Source organism: Barbatula barbatula, assembly GCF_947034865.1.
Source record: "Barbatula barbatula genome assembly, chromosome: 21".
Lineage (NCBI taxonomy): Eukaryota > Metazoa > Chordata > Actinopteri > Cypriniformes > Nemacheilidae > Barbatula > Barbatula barbatula.
In genome coordinates, this window is record NC_136784.1 from 528,445 (window position 1) to 546,756 (window position 18,312).

Genomic DNA, 18,312 nt, shown 5'->3' on the forward strand with positions numbered 1-18,312 from the left:
AAAAACCAATCAATGATCACACAAGAGCCGCGACATCCAGACCAACAGTCCATCAGTGATGTTCAAACACTGAGAAATAATCATGTGTGTGTGTGTGTGTGTGTTTGTGTGTCTTTTGGGACCACCTATATATCATATATTGATACTTACTGATATGGATTTGAATAGGATTCATCATAATAACCTTAAAAAATATAAATATCTAAAGAGATAACAAAGCAATGAACAAGTCACGGGTGTATGTATGATGTAGGAGTCATGTTGAGTCCTCCACACACGCGGGTGGTTAAATGATCCTGCACTAACCCAGACTACAGCCCTACACCCCCGTCCTCAAAAAAAGCCAAAATAAATCAGAGAAACAAAGGGAATGCTGGGAAGGGAGGGGGCAGCAGTGGTCTTCCAATACAAACCCACACATCCGGCCTGCTGTTCCACACAAAAGCCTTTAGAAACTCACTAGAACCCAGCCGGCAGCAGGACGTCTTACGCACTACACGCTCCACCGCACGCTTCACTCACACACAACACTGACACGTAAATAAGCGTGTTGTGCTGGAGGGGTGACAAAAGACTGAATGTGACGGAAAGAGATTCAAGATTTAGGTGTCAAATATACGTATCATCCTGCACGAGACAGTATGTTGAACTTAGATTCCACCCTTACCAAATAAAAATCACTGATACCACAGTGTGCCATTATAATTTTAGCAAACGAAGTGTATTATACATAAAGTGTGAGATGTAGTAAACACTACAATAGTGTTACACGCTCAGCACATGACAGATGATCAAAAACATCTGTACAGCAGCAATGAGAGATGTTATGTTGAGATGCGTATGAATATTATTATTTGCATGTTACACCTGCTGGTAAACATGTTATTGTAACAGACGCACAAAACTAATTTCTGAAAGAATCCACACTTTAGTGACGACTACACATTTCTATCATTGCGGTTGTGATGACTCACTTGTGTTGAACTTCACCTGCTAAATCAGGGTTTCTGCAGGTTGCACAAAGTCAAATTTAGAAGACCTTTTATTGACCATTATGAATAACAATTAAAACCTGTATCACAACATAAAAAACACACACCCAACACTCCCAGTTCAAGTTCTTTCTTGCACACAAAGCAGCAGGCTTCAGAAACGTTGTGAGCAACTGGCTTTAGCAAAGACTTCAACTCAGTTCTTTCAAGCCATGACCACAAAATGTACAATTCTTGTCAGATCACAGACTTTGTGTCACGATTCAGATCATTTTTCAGATCAAAATTTCAAAATTCCACACTACTATTATACAGGTTTGTAATCCCACAAAATAATGGTGTTTATAAAGATGTGGCACTCGTGATGAAGTGAAGGAATAATCATGACAGTTGCAGTCAAAATACAGAACCTTTGAATTGTGCAAAATTTGCAATCCCCTTCCCCTATAATAACTGCAAAGGAAGGACTTCTTTGACAAATAAATAGCACGCAAAGGTAAATTGCATACATAATATTAAAGCAAATATGAATTTTGAAATGAACTTTTTTAGCACCATATCTATGGGTAGCACTGGTGAGTGTATTTACTATGACGTAATGTGAACTTGCAATGGATACACATGTTACAGTCATCTGCTGTTCAGCCGCACGGTGTTCTCCTATCACGTCGTGTTACTTCTCATGCGCCAGATGTACGTGAACATCCAAATACCTCCGTTAAGCACATGTTAATGTAGAAAAATGATGATACAGTAGTCCCGCGGCACAGAAAGACACATTCTGTGTGAATGGCCGGTTACAGTGCAATAGTGAAAAGGAACCCCACTGAAACACTGTCGTGCTACATGCACCAGCAGTAATGCGGTATATTAAAAACTAAAACACACGCCGGTATTCGGTATGAACTGGTATACCGCCCAGCCCTAGGTGAGACCGAGCTGTGCCTGTGATATAGAAAATCTCTAAAGACACAACGTGATCAAACTCTGCACTGTAACACGGTCACTCAGGATTGATAAGAAAAAGAGAGATTCAAGTGAAGTTTACAGAATCAGAGGATATAACCCAGACCGCCGTTTCTATGGCAGCAGAGATGGAGAGGACCCCAGACCCTCAGGCTGTCCTGCATGATGTCTGAAGGAGCGATGAATATTGATGTTGAGCAGCATTACAGAGACTGATGACGACTCATATCTTATCATTACCAAATAAAGACACACACACACACACACACCTCCTCTCACTTCACATCTGCGACTGTTTCATGCAGAAAGAGAATCTATAATGAGGTCGCTCACCTGTGTAGAATGAAATTCTGGAAATATCTGTAAAAAAAAGAGAGAAAAACATCTCTTATCAAAAAACAATCCTGCAGACAAATAACACAGAATAATCACGAGCAGCTACATGAACATATTCACACAGACCACAGGTTTGGAGATTGAAAGTTGGTTTCTTTATGTAATGGCTGAGAATCATGTGAGATACAGAGATGAGGACATTCTGAAGGGATGTGTCAAGTAAGAACGGGACATGTGAAGGCAGCGCTGGAATTGTATTGAACTTAAACGAGAGTGTTTGAAACACACGAACAGGAAGGAAGTGAATCATTCACAAGCGTTCAGTTACAAGGAAAATTGTTATCAACTATCAGACTCACAAAAGAGATCAACGAACAAAGATGAATCACAGACTCCCTGTTACCACATCTGTGTGTGTGTACGGATATCGCAACCAGATGAGTGATTTCTCATTAACACAGAGTAATATGTTTTTCATCATTCTGATGTTTGTAATGTTTGAGGATCTGCTTTTCTGATGCACTGATTCACACATTTCTTAAACACATCACTGTCTGATTCTCTAACAGCTCTGTCACAACTTCACAACAACACACTAACACGCACAGACAACACAGAAGTCATCATCATCATCATCATCATCATCAAAATGACAGATGGGGATGATAAATCAGAAAACAGATCGTAAACAAAATAGCATAATTTAACATAATCTAAACATTCAGCATTTAATTCTTCCTAGATGAATAAAAATTCCCTTTTATCTCTTAAAAACTAAATGAAACTAAAATCTAACTGCAGTGACACACAAACATTTGCACTTGAAATGAAGGTACATGGCTGTTTCCAGCGTCAGGCTGTGAATGAGATGAACAGATGGAGGGAAAGAAAGAAGAGACAAAGATCAGCATCAGCTGCGCGCGGTCGGGTCACGGATGAGCTCTCTGACATCTCTCTCTCTCTCTCTCCCTAACATCTCTCTCTATCACATCTCTCTCTCCCAGCACTTATGAGCCTCACTCACAACAAGCTGTCAACCGTCTGATATCAGACACTAATGGATGACAGACTCATCTATAGAAAGAACCATAATTCCCTTCTCTACGTCTACAAACAATCAATATTACTGAGTGAATAATCAAATGTTAATGTTAAAGCCTCTTCATGGATGTGTGTCCAGAGATTAAAGGATAAGTGTGGCTTTTAACAGACTTCTGCCAAGAGGCGGTCATCTTTAATACATTTTTCACACTTCTCAATGTGTTTCATATTCACTGCGCCATGTTTTTCACTCCAAATGTCACATTGAAGATGGAGACGAAGGTCAGAGGTCAACTCAACGCTCCGGCAGCAATGAGATCAAACACCGGCCCATCACGCTGTCAGCGGTTGACTTCACATCTTCTGTCTCTGATGTGAACACATACTGAGTCTTAGCTAGTCTTTATACACATAAAGCAATTGTGTAACTTCACAATGTACAACATACAACACACAAGTCAGACAGACGACCCTTGTGGTGCTTTTACAATCTGTTTCTACTTTTCAGATCTTGTTAAATGCTGTCATCATCCACTGTTACAGCATGAAAAACAGCTTGAATATGTTGTTTGCTGGTGCAAGATTTTTTTTAATACAGTTTTGGAATCAATCTACTAACTGTCAACAATATGAATTTCACACCGCCTCTACATCTGAAACACAGCCTGACCAATGAACAGCAGACTTTAAATGTGTGTGTCAGATCTGTGTATGAACCTGGTGAAAGCACGAACGCACGGGCGCACACACACAGGACAGATGATGATAGACAGGTGTGAAGGACAGATTGATATGGGATAGCATGCTAAATAATGCCATACCATATTTATTTTTCTAAAATCAATTTAAATTGTATTGAAATATATTAAAGATGAATATATAACCAACATATATTTCACATTATTTAAGGAAAAAGAAAGTATCATTACAACTTCCAGAAGTGAACAGCCATGTTTTCCTGTTGCAGTAAACAAATCATGAGCACACACGCATATCCCAACTAACATAGATACTATACTATCCACATCCACCTAAACCTTTGACCATACATAACTGTTCAAATAATTAAATAGCTAATTTATCACAAACCATTGCGATATGCATATGTGCGATATTTCTTGCACAGCCCTACAAAGCAAAGCATGCATGAAATGTTTGTTATATGAATGTTATATTGTGCTGCAACGTACCTATACACGTCCATTTACACAAATCACACCACAACTGTGAACGCTCAATTTACACATCAATATTTCAACAAGTGCAAAATAATGACACCAGCATTAAATATTAACCATCATCACCCACGATCAGTGCAGGTGTGCATTTAACATCATCATGTCATGTTTCTACACTTCATAATTCATATTTACAGAAAGAGCTGGAGGATTAATCATATTTTAATCGTGATAACAATTTATGCTTCCCAAAATCGTCGTGATATTAATGTTTTAATAGCAAGCACAAAACTCCTGATAGGAGCCACTTTACAGGAAATACAATAAAAGTTCACTGCATTTCTACTATTTTAATAAGCAAAACCCACAGACAAACATGAAAGGTGACCAATGATTTATAAACAAAAAAATGGAGTAGCAAGGCTTCATTCCGAAGTTCACAAAATGTTCATTTTTCAGTGTTTAGATGATTGATTGTGTGAAATACGGTGTTGAAGAAGGTCAATGGTGGCAGATTAAAACATATTCATTGGCTGTAGCGTAAGTTATAGGGCTAATAAACATGCTGAAGTGACATTAAAAACAAAAGTTCTGAACTGACAAAATAATCGTGATGATAATTTTACCCTATTTACAAGTATAAATATATGTGTGACCGCATCATCACTTACACAAACATCTGACATGAATGAAGCATCAATCTGTTATCAGCAGCAGCAACACTAAACACTTCTTTATTAATAAAACACGCTTAACTATTGTATATTAACACTTGCGGTTAATACAAGCTTATATGTTTCATATTGTCTTAAATCTAATTTGATATTAATATAGATAGTAAGATCTGAAATATAAGATGAAGATTACTGTCTGATATACAGATGCTACTGAATATAGCAAAACTTCCACATATGACAAATAAAGATTGTGTCCTTCTGTCAGAATGTGTTTATTACTTTATAACACACATTTAAACAAATCTATTGAAATATCTGATTTAGAAAAACTCTGAAGTAAGCATCTCTCCATCACACACACACAGTCAGTCAGGAGAGAAAGGAGCCGCTTAGAAAGATGCGAGCGATCCGAAGCAGCAGGAAAAGCACTTACCATGGTAAAGTCCTTCCATTAAAGACAAAAAGTGTAGTCCACCATGAGTAACTGTAAAATACTCTTCTTCTGTACACACACACACACACACGTGTTATCAGACACAATTCAGCATTTACAGAAGCGATCCTGCTCTCACTGAACCCACGACTGTATGACGGGGGGGTCTTTGTCTCTCACTCAGAAAAGATGAGAAGAGACAGATCGAGGGGGAGGGAGGGAGAGAGTGAGTGAAAGAGTGAGAGAGAAAGTGAGAGAGGGGGAGGGAGAGAAAAAAGAGAACACACACACACACACACACACACACACACACATGCCACCAACAGAAAGCACGAGACACCCGTCATCACTCTCTCAATGTGTTTGAGGCGGTTGTGGTACCCGACGGTCACAGTGAGATCAGCACATCTCTGCATCCCCCCCCCATCCCCTCTGAGACAATGTGTGTGTGTGTGTGTGTGTGTGTGTGAAGCCAGCAGACAGTCGGCAGCTACAGACCTGACGCCGCTTTAACATCACAGTCCATCATTAACTTTTATTATCTAATCCCTGAACTGAGCCGATTAGAGATGTGTGTGCATCTGTAAAGAGCAGAAAGTGTTTTTTGAAGATCTCCGGGGCGGTGTTTGCGTATGGGAGAGTACGACAGATGCCATACACAAGCATTCAGACAAAACAGTGGAAACAAAGTGTGCATAATGTGTGCTCATTAAAGATAATCACAATAATTTAGACTACTGTATATTTTTAGCATGGGCATCGGAAGGCAATATCGCATTGCAGGTTCGAATCCACCTTTAGCTTGTCTACATTTTCACATCACATGTTAGATCATACAGACATTTATTTCAATTAAATTAAGAAACTATTTAAAAACGCCTAAAGCCCGATTCACATTAAACGTCTAAAACCGTGTGCGAAACGCACTCTTTATCTTTTTAAATGACTTACGGTGAGCTTCGGATCAATTTCCATCTCGATGCGCTGCATGCACGCCTGGAAAAATATACCGCATGCGTGTTGCGACCGCATCGCCCCCTATTTGCACACGCCTGTCGCAGGTCTACATTTAAAATAACGAATATGCGAGCGGAAAAGACGCAAAATGTGAATCAGGTGTTTAACAATAAATGTATGCTTAGTTAAGTAGGGAGGTCGTTATTATCGACATGTGCCGATAAATTGTCAATTATTATTTTAACCGTCACATAACAATCTCATCTGCCCAAGCCAGATATTATAAATATAATATTGCAAGATAAATAATATTTGTAACATTATCTGTGTATAATTCAAAATGTACCTCATGTGCCAGGGTTGCGCAGTCGCAGTTTATTACACTTAATATCCGTGCATCTTTTGAAATAACGTTACCCGTGTTGTCATTTGGATGAACAGATTTTTGCACCGCTGCAACCTCGCCGCTACTTATGCAATAAACATGCGACTAGTTAAAACATGTTTTATATTTAATCCTGTTTGCTCGTAACAGTTCTTCTTTGGGATAGCAAAATAAAAACAATTGGCCGGGTCATTTCTCTCCACGCGGCTATAATTGGCTGTTTTCCTCCTGATGCTCTTGAGAATGTGAATTCATCTGCTGATCTCATGAGAAGGATAAGACTGATTGTCAAACTCAAGGTCGATGCAGTGCCACGTCAAAACAGCTTAAAATTCCCTTCACGAAACCTGAAGACGGCGCAGAAATCCCCACCAAAAGCTGCTTAACTCGTACGCACACACACGAGATTAAAAATCCTGCCCACGTCTTTCATTTTGAACCTCCCTGACACACACTTTTAACTCCTTCCTTAAGACCCACAACCTGAGACGCATGCAGAACATAGAAAGAGAGAGAACCAGACTCCATTGAGATGTTTGCCAGCAGCTCTTCAGCGCCCACTAGAGGCATTAGGGTATTAGTGACAGAATCCTTTACAGTTCTGTGTTTGTGTCATTCAGAATGTAATGTAAAACTCAAATGCTACATATTACACTGCGTGAACAAAACGTTCTAACCAAATTGTAGAACATAGCCCATGAAAACTCAACGTTTAAATCATGGCTAGTGATTGTCATAGCAGCGCAGCGCGCTTCCGAAACCCTCCTCCTTCCCCAGCTCCACCTGTACAGATCTGTAACAACGTGATCACGCAAGCTCCACAGGGTTTATTCATATACTGTATGTTATACGTGCAGTAGCACCATTCCTTACATGCACACAGCAGCATGTTGTGGATATATTGGCAGTAGCAAGTCTGTACTTGCTCCGCCGCAGCAGCGTAACAAAACTATTCCGCCAAGACCAAATACATTTATATGTCATGTACATTACCATCCGAGAGTTGTGACTCAGTGACTCAGATTAATGCGTGTCACTTTGAAAACACGAAATGTGAAATGGTTTAAAAAAAAAAATTCAGTGATGATGTATGTGTGCAGAAGCTTTCTGAGACTGTGAAGAGAACTAAAGGAGCGTCACATTTCTCAAGACAATGTTCCTGCTGTCTCTCTCTCTGTGACTCACATTTGACCATCATGTAACCTTATTACAAACCATTACACCCCCACACCCCTCAAGGCCAGGGTAGAATATGAGCTATGAGTGGGATGGATGTGAGGTCAGGCTTCAGTTTGACCCTGCAGGTGATTTCAGCTCAGACTGATGTTCAAATTGAACATATACATCCATAACAATGAATTCACTTTTATTACGGAAACTGAACACTATCACTGAAGACTCTGAATCAATGTCCAAATTATTCAAACACGTCTCTGGTTGTATCTCAGTTTGAGGGTCCCGAGGACAAGAGTGAGCGTGTGTGCGTGTTCAGCTGAAGCCCTGAGGTCACGCTGATAAACTATGAGCTCATTTCCTTTCATTGTGAGGAGGGGAACAGTTAGGAGGAGCCAGAAGGAGCTTCAAGCACCACAGGGCCGAAGCGAGTCTTGTGGAAGGGGTGGTTCTTTTTCTCAAAAAGTGGACCAGTTGTTATTTAAAAATACTCACTTAAATTCTGGACCCTTGACACGGAGGGGTGGGTCGTTCGAACAAATATCCCGCTTATTATACAAAAAAAACATATATTATGGTATATCCTCTTAACAATTTGCATTTTTTAGGCAAGATTTGCAGCTATAATTCAAGTACTACTTTACCAAACAGAATAAAGTAAATTCTGCTTATAAAATACATTTAGCTTTTGTTAAAATATAAATTAAATGTTAATTAAAGAGATTTAATTAACTTCATAACTAATTTCATGCCTCCCTCAGCACAAGCACGGCTTTTCTGAACAACGGTAACAACTTTAAAAACACAAACTTAAAAATAATGCCAAAACTCTCTTAAATCTCAAAGATAAATCAACTAAAAAATATCTTCTTAAACAAGTATTTAAATGAGAATAAATCTGAAAAATTAATCTCCTAATGCATTCAAAAAGCATGCTGGGAACTACAGATCAACGGCCGAGGTTGTTATATCTACAAACATTATTGATGTAGTCTCAACACTTATTAAATAAGTAAACTTAGTTTGACCAATTTAAATGTGTTTAACATTATAAAATTGAGTTGGATTTACTTCATGTTTTGTTCAATTAAAATAACTGAAACTAAATAATTAAAATGTTAACAACCAAAATTTGTAGATTTAATTCCAAAGATTTTCACGTTATTTTAACTAAAAACTATTTAAATCAGGAACATAATTATATTAAGTATATCTTAATCATTTATAATCAAGGCAAATAATCACTTTTTTCAGTGTACACAGCTACTTGCCACATGAGAAGAAAATGAATAAATATTTTATTAGCTCACTTTTACAGAATGCCGACCTACCACAAGGAAAAGCTGTTTACTTTCAGCCTTAAGGAAAGAAACAACGTTGAAATGTCACGAAAAGGTAAATTGGTTAAATCATTTGTAAATATAATATCATATATGTTATTAAAAGAAAAATGTATACTTGTCGAAATGATTTGCTGCGTCCGGGTTACCGTGTGTTATTAGTTTTGCACGGTTGCTTTCTGCAAATAACGAACCTGAAAATGTTGCGACTGGCCAATCAGAATCAAGGATTCCATCAAGCCGTGTAATAACAGAGATTAAAATATACTGAAACTATATTTCAGGTGAAGATGAAAATGATCATACTGTATGTTTACGAGAATGTTTCAGTCAGACGTTAAAGAGAGCATGTTGTGAGTGTTGTAGCAATGTTCGTAAGAAGGGAAGGAAGGAGGCGGGAACCGGCGAACATTCAAATAATAAAACTTTAATTAAACAAACAATAAACACGGAAGTTGCCGACAGCCACCTCACGGTAGACTGTCGGCCATAAAACATACATAAACTAAACACATTTCCGGGCCCGGTCCTCTCTCGTCAACAGTCCTGCCGAACATCCATTTAAGCTCCCAATCTCCTCCGTGATGAGATGCGGGACCGGTGCGCGCACAGCTGATTGCACTTATCACTCACGCCACCGGCCCCGCGTCACGGCTCTCGTCCCGCCTTCCTCACCACATACCCCCATCACCCCTTACAGGCCGGGGGGCACCCCCGAGACTGTACCTACTCCCCCCCCGGGGAGCCAGTCTCGGAGTCGGCAGCGCCTGGGGGTATGCACCGGCGAGACGAAAGAACGGAGACGGGAGCCCCCGGAGCGACAGGGACGAGAGAGGGGAGAGAGGAAAAGAAAAAAAAATTGTCCGGTTCCCTGACACGCTGTCACTCGGTCCTCAGCCCAGCCGAGAGGCTCTTCCTCGCGAAGCGATGCGGTAGTGCTGGACGTCGGGGGGACGGCCCGATCCTCCTTCGCCTCCTGGCGGTTGGCGATGGCCCTCAGCGTGAGGGCAGCCAGCAGCGGGTCCCCCGTTTCCTGTTCCTCACCCTCATAGTTGTTGGACACAGGATTCCGGCCCACGGCCAACGGCGACGACCCCTCCGCTCCCTCCTTAAGGCCGCCATCCCACCTCGGCCCAGGAGCACGGCAGCGGGCTCTCCGTCCCAGCCGATTTTTCTTGCTCCAGCACCACCGCCTCGGGCAGCGCGCCGGCGGACGTCCCTTGTCCGCGCTGCCCGAACTCCTCCGCACCACGATGCCTCTCGGCAGCGAGGGCTCTTCGACAGCATGCCCCTCCTTCCTCCCGGGTTTCGGCACCAATGTAGCAATGTTCGTAAGAAGGGAAGGAAGGAGGCGGGAACCGGCGAACATTCAAATAATAAAACTTTAATTAAACAAACAATAAACACGGAAGTTGCCGACAGCCACCTCACGGTAGACTGTCGGCCATAAAACATACATAAACTAAACACATTTCCGGGCCCGGTCCTCTCTCGTCAACAGTCCTGCCGAACATCCATTTAAGCTCCCAATCTCCTCCGTGATGAGATGCGGGACCGGTGCGCGCACAGCTGATTGCACTTATCACTCACGCCACCGGCCCCGCGTCACGGCTCTCGTCCCGCCTTCCTCACCACAAGTGTATTGTAGTGAAATACTGAAGCTTCTGGGCACATTTAATTCCAGGTCTGTGAGACATTTAAACGAGTCTTGACATGCGTGAGCTGTGACAGAGTCATGAGAGTCACACGAGAGTCATGCACACCCCTCACAGACCTGGAATACAGACCGTCATGCGCCGTTATGATGTCATGACAACCATCTAGAAGGCGACACTATGAAACATGTGTCATGGGTACACAACGTAGCAGGTCTATTGTATGCAAAGCCAGAGGCTTCCTGTATATCCATGACATCACTTCCTGTAACAGCATCATAATGATGGCAGGTGCAGGACGAGACAGATTCCCAATGGATCAAAACAGAAGAGAAGCCATTGTGTTTCTGCACCTTTTCCCCCCATTAAAAGATCTACACAGAGAATGGTCTGGAATCTGCTGTGCTGTCATCAACAGAACAATATTCAGAGAATCTGCTCCTGCTGACTGTTTGTCACTTCCTGTTGTGTAGCAAACACAGTGGGCAGTCCTCTCTCTTCAGTTCTAATGATGAACCTCTGGTCTTTGTGTAAACTGGAAACGAGTTCTGATGTCCTGTGGAGGTCGTAACATCCTTCAAACTCTCACCCCTGCACAAAGACGCCAGTCATGAGAACGATTCAAAAACACATTGACATTCAGGTGGTTTATTTGCACTGATCCAAATCAATATTAGCTAATAGCCAGTAGGATTAGCATCTCTGGAACTCATTGAGAATGGACTCCGTTGGGCAAAAGAATCACAGAAACGTTATTCTGCTGCAGCCAAAAAAACACTGAAGTGCCAAGCCCAGTCCAGAAGACTTGTATAAAAGCAACATGTGTGTTAAGATGTTTGTTTTAAATGGTGTCGGCAACACCTCTGGCCCGTCGCTCAGACGGCTGCGGAATGAACCATTGAGAACTGTATGTACAGTGGTACCATCTCACCGTCTGAAAGAAACCAGTGTTCACTCTCCTGACATCACAGATTCACACACACACACAGGTTCAGATTGACACAATCATCTGATTGATTCTGTGGTGTAGCTGTAGATTAAAACCATACGAGCTTTCAATGACCAACACTGAAGTCTAAAGAGCACCACTATAGACAACAGAATAAACATATGACGTAATACAACTTAATGTTAACAAAAGTTATCAACAAGATTTTTTTAATAACTAACATTAAAGAAGAATTAAGGCATTACAAAAAAAAGAACAAATATTTATTTACTAGAAATTTGGGCTGTGCAATGACTTGAATATCATGAAATTTTTGCCTTCAACTAGGGCTGCATAATTAATCGTATTTTAATCGCGATCACGATTTATGCTTCCCACAATTAACTGAGCATAACTGTTGTGATAATAATGTTTTGAAAGCACGCACGAAAAGTTCAGAAAATCATCGCAAGGCTTGTATCTTTTAAACTGACACCTTACAGGGAAAAAAAGCACAAAAAATATTCACTGCATTTCTACTATTTTATAACTTTTTTGCAAAACACACAGACAACCATGAAGGCTGACCGATAGTAATGATTTATAAAAAAAATAAAAAATGGAGTAGCTAGGTTTCATTCCGAAGGACACAAAATGTTCATTTTTGTGTTGGAGTGTTTAGATTTTGTTGTAAGAATGTTGATAATCAAACAACACTGAACTCCATTGACCGCCATTGTATGAACACAAAACCACTGAGACATTTCTCAAAATATCTACTTTTGTGTTCCACTGAAGAAAGTAGGGATGCACAGATATGTAAATTTAGCCGGTAACCGATCGTTCTTGCAGATTGGATGCTGATAAGCGATCTATTGGCCGTATACTGTACTGTACATTCATCAACAATGTTTTGCTAATATCAGTAAGTGAATGATCACCACAGAAAGACAGAACTGTTCTGGGATTGAACTGTGAGCGGCTGAAGAAGTTTAACCAGAGGAAATCATTTATCAGCTATTATATATCGGCATAAATTCATTATTGGCCGATACCGATGACATTAAAATGACCATTTATTTGCTGATACTCATATGGCCGATAATTTATCGTGCAGCCCTAGAAGAAAGAGTAATATACTGATTTACAAACACATGAGAAAGAATAAATATTGTATTTTTGGCTAGACCCTCTCTTCAATATAACACAAAATCATTGTTCTTCTAAACACACACACATAGTGTCTGGCCAAAGGAACAAGGCGTTTCCTTTAAAATCCTGAGGGACGTCACAAGGTATCTTAAACATCCTGCTATACCAATCTAACTTACACACACACACACACACACACACACACTGAACTTCCTGTTACAGCTACTAAAAATCACAGCCCCTCTTCCTGTACAGCTAACAACAGAATTCTACACATATAGAAACATGCATCATATGTTCTGTACATACGAACAGCACCTGGCTTTATAAAACATGAATAAAGATCCGATCATCACACAGACAACCATCAACTTCAACACAATCTGTTCCTGCTTCTCTTCACAAGACACAAATGATTTATGCACCGTGCCAGATTACACTAATAGAAGAAATGGACTATTCAGTAATGAATCAAATTCAAGCAAGTGAAGATGAATTCACACGGATAAATATTCTCTTGATCAGAATCAGAAATCAAACTGAAGTTCAGAGAATAAACAGACAGAGCTGAACTCCAAACCGTTTCACTAACACCAGCTCTAAAAATACATTTCCATCGCCCCGGGACACTTGACATACAGTATCTGTGTCACACCGCACTGCCAGAACACATCCGTAAATCACCAGAACACGACAATATTTCTGAACCAATGATCAGGTTCAGGATTGATCTCATCATCTGAGTCAGCAGTACTGTAGTAACACCACGGTACAGTGAATGTTTACCGTACTCATGATGCTATTTACACTATCAGATACTCCAGGCTCCTACAAAGAACACTACATGCACAGCTATAAACAGCATCATATACTAGTAGGGATGCACCGATATGTCCATTTTGGTTTCTTTAACATTGGAAGCCGATAACCGATATATTGGCCGATATACAGTATCTAGATATTAATATAAAATTACCTGAGACTGAGACAAAAGGCAAAAAGTGGACGACTGCTTTTATATGAAAACATTGATTGCTGAACACAAATGAATCGTTAATTCTCTTCTTTTACCATGTACCAAGACTACCTAACACTAGATTCTTTACCTTTTAAACTTTTCAGGTAAAATGTTTTTTTTTATAAATACATAAATACTTACATCAATAATGTTTTGCTAATAGCAGTAAGTTAATGATCTCGACAGAAAGATTTCAACTGTGAGCAGCTGAAGAAGTTTAAACAGATACGATTATTCACAATTTATCAGCCCACATTTAATAATCTGCCGATACCAATCACATTAAAAATGACGATTTATCAGCAGATACCGATACGGCCAATAATTTAACTGTATGTTAAACAAACGTCATGATATTAAACTGACACCTTTACATTATTATGATGATCCCATGTATCAGAACCCAATGTATTCACACCTGGTATCATAGCAGAATGAATCTTGGTTTATTATAATAAAAGTCTAGTGACCGTGCGGATGTGTATAACCACAGCTATCATACAAATACCATAGTTACTGTAGTAAAACAAATACATGTGTGTGTTCGCTCTCATAAGGGTTATTACCAAAATCTCTTTCAAAACGGCACTATTTCTAATAGAAAAGCACGGCGATACCGCGGTACCGGTCTGTAATCACGGTAAAGACATCATTCACACCTGAAAGGAAATAAAATGACCTTGATGGGACGTTTCTACTCCACAACACTGAGCTCTTGTGCATTAAATCAAACAACACGCTTTCGCCATTCATCACAACGAGAGGATTATACTTTATATCATTTATCTTCGTCAATTGAGAAAGCATTCGCAGTAGAAAACACGAGAAAAATAAAGTGATAATCGCACTGAACTAGTGATGAAACAAACTTGTCACATCTGAGGTAAATGTGACGCGCGCGGATTCATTGAATCAGGGTGTGAACGCGCGACACAATCCATCAGATTTGATCGGTTTTCTTCATAAACACATGGCAGCAGCAGCACAGGATCCTCACACATAACATTACAGATCAGACCGACACTCATTCCAGTCAGTAAATGTGTGGAAGTGTCAATAATCGTCACTCACCCGCCGAATCGATCAGCGATTATAATCCCGAGGTGTTCAGATCCGTTTCTTTCTCTCACTCGGGTCGATTCTCTTTCATCCAGTGTTTCATTCCCTCTCATTCCAACATGGCTGACGGGCACAAACCAGCCCACCCGATCCCACACTCACTCCTCCCAATCCCGTGTGAATGAACGCCGCTGGAGCCAACCGTTCATTTCTCTGAGTCGACTCAGGGAGTGATTGAAAAGATTCATTCGAGTCGACTCATCTCTCAGATCTGTTCCTCGCTTGGCGTTGTTTTGTGGTAAAGTTATTCTTTACTGACTGTATGTTGCTCAACATTGATAAAACAGTATCGATATGGCTGCTCGGATGAATCTGTGAAAAGATTCGGTTCACAATAACGATTTGTTCTGGAGCGACACATTCCGCTACACCGGCACATCAGGCGAAAGAGTTACTGAACCGAATCTCACTTTAACAGCGGACTGTGTGCGCGTGTCTGTTTGTTGAATTATATCCCGTCTTAGATCATTTGAATGTAAATGACAATTTGACATGTGATCAATAAAACAGATGGTAAAGTCAACTCAACCGTCCGATGTGAGATCGCATGAGACATTTAACATGCAAACATCTTTATGTTCACTCAATAGAAGAGCAGAAACTCCCCGTGAGTCCTTGACACACTTTATTGTTAACAGTGAGAGTTTACAGATGACATTATGATTCCAAACACTACAGATGGAGTTTACAGCCTTCACCGAGTCTACCGTGTCATCTGTCTCCTGAAAACAACACCAGAGAAATGAAATCTAACCACATAAACACTGTGACTATAGTTTTCTATATGATGTTCATCTGACAGGATAAAGTATAGAGGAGCACACTGAGGATTTGACCTGTGTTTTGACTAGCATGACATTATATGTTTTGCTAGTCAATGTTTTCTTGTACAGCTGCTTTGTAACAATGAAAATGGCTATATAAATAAAGCTGACTTGACACTACCCAGATAGCACAATATATCCGGCTTTCGTCTATATGACATCTGCATTTACATCTGCAAGACATAGTTTGCTCATCTGCAATACGATTCGGAGACGTCTGCAATACGTCTGCTAAAGATCTGGAGACCTGAAAACATCTGCAGCGTATAAACTTCTCCTAAACATCTTAGAACGAGCTGTTGTACATCTATTCTAAATCATATACATCTTACAGACGTCTTCTAGAGGTCTATATGAGGTCTGACAGCAGCGTCTCCGAGACATATTGCAGATGAGCAAACGATGTCTTTTTGGATTTAAATGCAGATGTCAAATAGACGTGAGCCAGATGTGTGTGTGTGCTATCAGGGTATAGACAGTCAAGTCAACTTTATTTATAAAGCGCTTGTACAAGAAAACATTGACTATAAGCGAAACAAATAAGATTATACAAGTCAAAACAAAAAAGGTGAAAACACAGAAGACAGACACACACACACACACACACACACACAAAACACAACACACACACACACAAAACACAACCATACACACATTCAAATCCGTACGAAGACAGCCATACACACAGACAGACAGACAGACACGCTCACACATGCACATCAGCTACAACAAACCAAGATAAGGAGAAAACAGGTCAAATATTTAAAAAAAAATCTATAAATTCTAGCCCCCCCCCCCCACACAACAGAACACAATGTGACATATACTGTGCATTGTGATGTTTAATACATGTACATATACACACAATGATGAAAAAACTAGCAGCCATCGCACTGTATAAGGTGTATGTGTCAGTATCACATTTTTAATTCAGTCTATTAAAAACACTCGACATGATATTTCTGAAGCAGGAATCACATGAATCAATAAAAGCGCACTGCTGCCCTCTAGTGTTTCAAACCCGCGCAACTGATATGAATCCTGTGATTTCAGTCTCGTTTTGATAGAAATAAAACCAAAGCATTGATGTTAAAGTACAAATATCTTGCCAGAACATTACTTAGAATATGACTTGAGTAAAAGGCTTAAAGTAACAGATAAATAATGTACTTAAGTATCAAACTTACTTTTTATATGAAATATTCTTAAGTATTTAAAGTAAAGTTCAAGTAAACGTTGTTATAATGTTTTTTTAGCATAAAGATAAAAAATGATTAATCTGGAACAACATGTTGCCAAATTACTAAACTATCAAAATACAAGTCCAGAATATTTATAAACTATTACTTTATATAAAGGATAGTTCCCTCCCATCCCCAATATTATCCCTCTAATAGAACAAAATCAGAACAACTCTGTCTGTCCCTTACTTCTTTCTTTCCTTGCCTTTACCTTTTAAAGTATCAACCTAAAATAATAGCCTAAAATGAGCAGTTTATATTTAAAAGAAGCAGGACATTAAAACCCTGTGTTGACATTAACCACTGAGAGCAGCTTTTTACACTTGCACATTGAGCTTTAGCCAATGATTGTTGAGCAAGTTTCTTTACTTTTATTTCGTAGTAACGAACATGCTAAGGGAAAATGTATCTCTCAGAGTCTCTGAGTCTCTCTCTCTCCCCCAGTGACATCCTTTCTTCCCTCCAACTTTGCTTCTCTAGATGCTGACACTGCCACAGGCACCTTATGATCCACTCTTACATCCTGTCTAGAGAATCTCTGTCCTCCAGACCAGCTCGTGCCACCCCTCCAGTCCCTGTCTGTCTGACATCCTCTGGGAACAACACTCAGAGCTGCTGAGAGGAATCCTGCTGACCTAAGGGACTACTACTCTCCTCTTTCTCTGCTAGAGTTACCACAGCGAAAACACCAAGCTGAGCAATGCACCCAACACTCTTCTTTACCCCCCTCCTCCTCCGCCCACTACATCTTTACAGTGAAGGACTTCACTGTATTTTTCACTGAGAGAACATCCCTCGCATAACAGCCTGCCTAGATGACATCTCAGCTTGGATGAAAGAGCGTCACCTCCAGCTGAACCCGGCCAAGACAGAACTACTTGTGTTTCCAGCACACCC